At 33.2% G+C, this 7175-nt stretch overlaps 1 pseudogene; it reads right to left on the bottom strand.

Annotated features, from left to right (window-relative positions):
- Positions 1–6725: 6725 nt before the first annotated feature.
- On the bottom strand, positions 6726–6844 carry LOC111736504 (annotated as a pseudogene).
- Positions 6845–7175: the final 331 nt, after the last annotated feature.

Raw genomic sequence — 7175 nt, 5'->3', positions numbered from 1 at the left:
TATTTTACATAATCTAATGCATAATAATATTTTACACCTGAAAGATTCTGATCGAACTTGTATAAAGATAGTAGATGACAAAATTACCAACTTATCAATACATAGTTCATCTCTAAATGTCCTGATATTTTCTCCATTTCAAGACGTAATAGAATAATTATAGGGAGAAAGAAAGACAGGGGAAAGAAATAAGACATTTCCTCTTACAACTAATTTTATTCCTCTTGGATTATTTATCACTTGTAAAATTATATAAAAATACATGTTTATGATAAGTTAGGGCCCAGAGATACATACATTCTGCTTCTATGTTCTCTTTTGTCCCCCAGTAGCCATAGACTCACATTACACTAAAAATTTTTGCTGAGTTCACCACTGGGGATTTGGGCCAGGATACGCAGCATGATACTACCAGTGAGGAGGCCAACTATTGAAAATGACAGAATGCTATCCATTTCCCTCCAAGGGAGTGAAATAAACAAAAAGACTAACCCATGATAACCTCTTAAAGCCATTAGTTTATTCTCTGTTAGTTTCCTTCATTCCAGGCATGAGCCAATCCCTTTAAACTGTAAAGCTCTTCGAAGAGAAGAGAGGGAACAAATGCCTCTTTCATGCCGCACTTGCATTCTTCCATAAAATCTGTTGCCTTTTCCATAGGGGTGTCTTGGAAACATTTCCTGCAACCCAATATGGTCATTTCCAATTCTCTTACATAGCCATGTAGCCACACTGGATGTCATTGGACCTGCTCTTTACTACTTTCACTGTCATATATTCATAATGGCCATGGCAGTAAAAATTTGAACAACATAAAATTCATTAACTAGGTAAGCTACTAGGTTTTTAAATGATATCAGTACATTAAAAGATTATCTATGTCAGTATCTCATTAGATTAGGATTAATATAGAAATAATGGTGTGAAGTAGATAGGTAGATAGATAAATAGATAAAGACAATTTAGATATTTTGTGTTAACGTACACAATAACTCAATCATTAGATCTGCTAAATGTTGGACATACAAGGGTAAATGAGCATGAAGTCTGCATCTGAAAGAACTTGAAGTCAACTCAATGAATGGTATCTTTAAACCCTTCAGACAACTGAGATTTTATCATTGCCAATGCAGATGCTTTCTCAAACCTTCAGATCATAGTAGACAGAAGTCAAATCAAGTTTTATATCAAATTCCCTTGTTTTATTTTGCGTAAAAATATTCTTTCAGTAAGACTCCTCTGATAAGTTGGCAAAATTCTGGAATTTATAAACATTGAAACATATTCTCTGACAAAAACTTTGAATCAGGTAACTGCCTTTGTTTGTTGTCACTCCCTACAGTTCCTCCCTCTCCCTTGTCTATTTGTTCTTACTGCTCTCTTCTTAAATATCTGATCCTCACTTTGTTTTAAACTTTTATGATAAGTCCCCTCCCATTTATCCTTTGAAATTTTATGACAGGAAAAATATATCTTTGGCTTATTCTAAAATAATTTGTTAAGGAGTCACAAATCCCAGATTAAATTAAATAGTAAGGAAGAATTTGTCCATTTCCTTACCAGCAGGCGTAATTACAATTAGGAAAATAATTTACTTTGGAAGGCTTCTAATACCTCACTTTTGTTCCATCTGCCAAATGAGCTTATTAATTGCCTAATAAAAATTGAAGAAAATAAAGAAGAAACAATAATCTGAAAGCATTAGGCACCATAATTTTTCTTTTTTTGTTATTTCTGTGCTAATGTTTTAGATTGTGGTAGGTATGTGTTTGATAACTGAATAGCAAACAGATCAAAGACCATTACAGTTAATGGTCAATTCCATTAATTAGCTACCTTCTGAGAATACTGCTGGCTATTCTTCTGGGTAAGCTTCTAGGTTGCTCTACTAAACTTTGGAGAAAGAATGACAGATCTATGAGACCATAGATTTACTCGGAAATTTAAAACCCAATGCTTAGAGTGAAGCGGGAGCTTGAATAATAAGCGTTTGATCTTGAACTAGAGAGAACAAAAAATCACAGGCTGTATAAAGTTTGCCACTGACACAAGTGACCATGGTAGTCATCCGTGAGAATGAGAGCCAGTTAAGCAAAACATAGAAACAAAATTGAGAAAGGAGAAGCTCAGAACTTCAGAAAAATCTCCACAAACTTGTTTTTTATTCTGTCTAATCTTTGAAGCTTTACCTTACGCAATCTCTACCTTAATCAGAAGGAACTTAAGAACTCTGAGATTTTCACTATAAGATCACTTGCTGCTAGTTGTGTTGAGACCATTTATCTTAGATCTCAGAGTTGAGTTTTCACTGTTATACATTTTATTAAAAGTATGGGCTTTCATATCAGACAAGAAGATTAGAGACTTGCTTCTCCACATACTATACAACCTGAGCAGTTCAGTTAACCTTTTGAAATCTTTATTTCATTGTCTGTGATATAAAAATAACAGTAGCATCTGCCTCACAGGATTTTTATAAGAATACATTTGGCAATCCTTCATTTTTATATTCAGTGAATGTTTAGTGAGTGCCAACTTTGTATAAGGCATTGTTCTAGACATGAACACAGTGAGAAAAACAAAATCCTTACCTTTTTAGCATTTATATTTTAGTGGGTAAAAGAGAAAACAGAGCAGTAAAAATAAAGAAATATAATAAACATAATATCAAGTCTGGTAGCCATAAGAGACAAAGACTTGAATGCAAGAAGTACATTTAGAAGGCGATACGAGGAAATACTCTTAAGCAAGTAGAGAAATGAGACTACAATGGGAAATCAGCCAATAAAATGTGTGCTGTCAAGTAAGTTACCACCATGGGTAACTAGAGCTTCAGCCCTCTGGGAAACTGCAGCTGTCAGTGAAGAGCATTATGTCTCAAGAACAATTGTGCATAGGGCTCAAAGGAGATGGAATTTTTTAATATCGAGTCTCATCAGTCATTGGTTGGAGGGTGCTAAGAGTGGAGTGGGGGTTAATTTCTCATGTAATTATGACCTGCTGTGCACAAGGACAATTCAAAGGGACAGAGAAGAAATCAATAGAAACAGAGGATACTAAAGGGGTAGAAGGTGCTATCTGAGATAGGAAGAGCAGGAAAGAATTGTATAAACAAGTGGCATTTGAGTGATGGAGAAGATAAGTAAGGAGATGACTCAGGTAAAGATCTCCAGCAAATCCAGACAGAGAAAACAGAAAATTCTATGGTTTTGTGGTGTGATCATGCTTGATATGTTTGTGATATAGTAAAATACCAGTATGGCTAGAATACAGCTGTTGGTAAAGGTAAGGTTGAGAAGGTAATAAGAAATGCACCATATAGGAAATTACAGGTCATGACAAGGGCTGTAAGATTAGTTCTAAGTCATAGAAAGTTTCTGAAAAGTATTTAAATGGAAGAGTGATATGATCAAACATTTTTTAAATATTGCTCTGGTTAACAACATATGAAGGTAGACCATCATGGAGTTAGAATAAAAACATCAAAATCAATTGAGAGATTCCTGTTATATTAGAACAGAGGTTCTCAAACTTTAAAAATTAAACTTAAAAATTATTTAGAACCTCAGAGCTTTTGTTTATATGGACCTTTTTTCTTTCTACCATATTAGATATGCATACTGAAAAGAAATTTTTAAACCTTTATTTTAAAAATCCTTTATTGAGATTTAATTCACATACCATAAAATTTACCCATTTAAAGTACACAGTTAAAGGTTTTTTCAATATTCAGACTTATGCAAACATAATTTTAAAATATTTTCATCATTGCTAAAATAAACGAATACATTATTAGTCACTTCTCATCTCTTCCACATAAATCTAAGCAATCACTAATCTACTTTTTGTCTTTACACATTTGGTTATTCGGGATATCTGGGTATTTTATATAAATTGAATCATACAATATGTGATCCATACTAACTTGTTTTTATTTCGTCTCTCTATTTGTCTAATCTTTGAAGCTTTACCTTACTTAACCTCTAGCTTAATCAGGAGAAATGTAAGAATGAGCTTCTTTCACTTAAAATATTTCAAGGTTCATCCATGTTGTAGGACGTATCAATACTTTATTTTTTATTGTTAAATAATATTCAATTTTATGGCTATATCGCATTTAATGTATCCATTCATTAGTCGATGGATAATTGAGTTGTCTACCTTTGTCTATCATGAATAATACTACTATAAACATTTGTGTTCATATTTTTGTATTTACATTTGTTTCCATTCCTCTTGGATATAAAATTAAGAGTAAAATTTCTGGGTCATATGATAACTATTTTTAACCTTTGAGGAAATGTCTGACTCTTCTATTTATCATTTAAAACTGATAAATTTTTAAAATACAATCGTACACAAGCACATATGTTATTAACTCTAAAAGCAATACACTGTTTTATGTTCCACATAGACTCTGGAAATTCCACAAGACAACTCCATGAGAAATAAAGCATGAGGGATATAAATAACATCTTAGTACAACTGGGCAAATGTGTAAAGAGTATGATAATTTTCTTACATGTGGAATACTGGGAGTAGAATGGGATTGGAGTCAGGTTAAAGGTGAAAATATTTCATTATGACACCTATTGCATAATTAGGAGAAATGATGAGAAAGCTGGGATTCCTGAGATGTTACAAAGACAAATGGATAGCAGAATAGGAAGAGGGCTTGATATATAAATTTGCAATTTATTATGACATTTAAGTCATGGGAAAATAATATTACCTGAGTAAATAAAAATTGAGAAGACAAGAGGTCCATGCACTGAGCCTTGTAACATGCCAAGAGTTTGGCAAATGATGAGGCTCTAAATTCAGAGAATTAAGTGCAATAACCAATAGACTTCAGAAAAACTAATGAAGGTGGAGCCTTAGAAGCCAATAAAACAAAAAATTTCAGTTACCATGTTAAATGTAATTGAAATGTTGAATAAATAAGAGAATTGCTATCTATCTATCTATCTATCTATCTATCTATCTATCTATCTATCTATCATCTATTTATTTAATTTATTGCTACACAGAGTGTCCTTGGATGGTTTTAGCAATGTGGTGATGAATGCCTGGTTGATGTGGTTTCAGAACAAAATAAAACTGTAGAGATTGAACACATCTCTTGTAACTTTGCTGGAAAGGGAAGCAGAGAATTAGAGTGTAACCTAGAAAAGAAGTAGTCATGATAGTTTTTTGTTCGCTTATTTGTTTGTTTAATTAAGAAGATTATATCATGGTTTTATAATGAAGGAAATGATAGAATATAGAAGTAATAATTGAATGAATTAAAACAAGGGGTTATGCTTGAAGCAAGTCCTTGAAAACAAAAGGTGATGGGATCCAGGGCATGAGTGCAAAGGTTTCTATTAGATTGAAATATGGGCAGACAAGACATTCATAGTGGAAACCTTTATTATAGAGGATATGGGCATAAGTGGAAGGAAGTTAGTAGATCTGATAATGGAGGTAAGTGGAATTTTACTCTCGATTGTCTCCATCTTCTTATCAATATGAAAAGCTCTTATGAAGTCAGAAGAGAAAAGATATGTTAAAAGTATGAGGCATGAGGAGCTGTGAAATTCTCAGGGAATGAGAGAATGAATGTGCTCAGGAAATACAATGAGTTTGCAATCAACCAACGTAAATGGTTAAACCCAATGTCTTGTACATTATAAGGAATCAATATTTGTGAGTATTATTACCTAAACCCACATTTTTTGTAGCCGCTTCTGGTATATACCTCTCATTCATATTAAACATCTAGACAACCACATGCTTCTGTGGCTTTGCTTACATATTTTTTCAAAGTCGAATAACCTTTCCTTCTTTTTATTTACCCACTAAGCTCTTAACAGTTTCTTCAAGTTTCAACTCAAAATTTTTCTCTCCTTGGTGAAACATTTCTGTTCTCCCTTAAAAACGATTTTTATTTTCTTTTAATTCTTCATTGCAAGCTAGGTGAAAATTATTAATATCATTTTTTTCATAGCACTAGTTCGCTTAAAATCCAAAAGCACTCTATGAATCATAAAATTGATTCCAAATTTCTATCGCTATCTATAAAAAATTGATTTCAAGTTTCTATCACTGTCTACAAAGGTCCTACATGGTTCTCTTCTGTCGTATTTTTCTCCACTTACCTCACTGGTTACATGTTACATTTCTGTCCTCTGAACAGAGAGGAGTCGTTCTTGCCTTAAAATTTTGTACTTAGTGTCCCCTCTATCTGGAATACTCTCTCCTTAGGTCTTTACATATATAACACCTTCTCATTATTCAGGCTTCAGTTCTAATGTCTCCCTTTACTTATTTTTCAGAAGCACTCTCCCTGACTAGACTATCAAAAGTTGCCTAATAAGGACTTATAATGAAGATACCCCTTTATAGTATCATGATTATTTATTTGTGATCTATCTACCCTACAAGTATGTAAGCTTCATAAGTGTGGGTACCATATCTATCTTCTTTACAGCCACACACAAAGGGCACAGAACAGTGCCTGGGATAAAGTTCTCAATATATACTTGTTTAAAAATTGATTATTGCTAATGTATTTGTTTTGCTTTGTATATCTAATTATTATCAGTGAACTTTTGCTAATAGTAATGGGTACAACTAAACATAATAAATCTTTTTTTTTTTTTTTAGATGAGGTAACTCTTGGTTGATTTCACAGATTGCAAGGACCTTGTCAGTTTACAATCCCTTATTTTTTTTATTTTTTATGCCTACAGTACCTGGTCTTTTCAGGTGGCCTCCCATCCAAGTACTAACCACACCCGACCCTGCTTAGCTTCCGAGATCAGACGAGATCGGGCTTGTTCAAGATGGCATGACCATAGACAAACATAATAAATCTTAACTCTTCTATGGTAGGTGAACATTTGCACAGACTTCTGGACGGAAATTTTTTCAAGATAAAGATGGAATCAGACTGCAAGAGAGAAAGTCCATTGCAAGATTTCTAAAGACAATTCAAATTTCAGTTCAATCTCAGTATGATGCTAGTACCATAGTCATGGTATGAAAGAGCCTCAAACAGCTCAGTAATTCAAACTACTTGATATAAACAAATCTTTTGTTGGGGGAACTTTTTCCAAGGATATTGAGCCCCCAAACAGACTGTCAATTGTTCTGAATCAGGAAACTTGAAGTATCTACAAACACTTTTTATC

This window comes from Pteropus vampyrus, unplaced genomic scaffold (assembly GCF_000151845.1).
Source record: "Pteropus vampyrus isolate Shadow unplaced genomic scaffold, Pvam_2.0 Scaffold1, whole genome shotgun sequence".
Classification (NCBI taxonomy): Eukaryota; Metazoa; Chordata; class Mammalia; order Chiroptera; family Pteropodidae; genus Pteropus; species Pteropus vampyrus.
The sequence above is the reverse complement of the archived record's forward strand: the minus strand, read 5'-3'. Positions and strand labels throughout refer to the sequence as shown.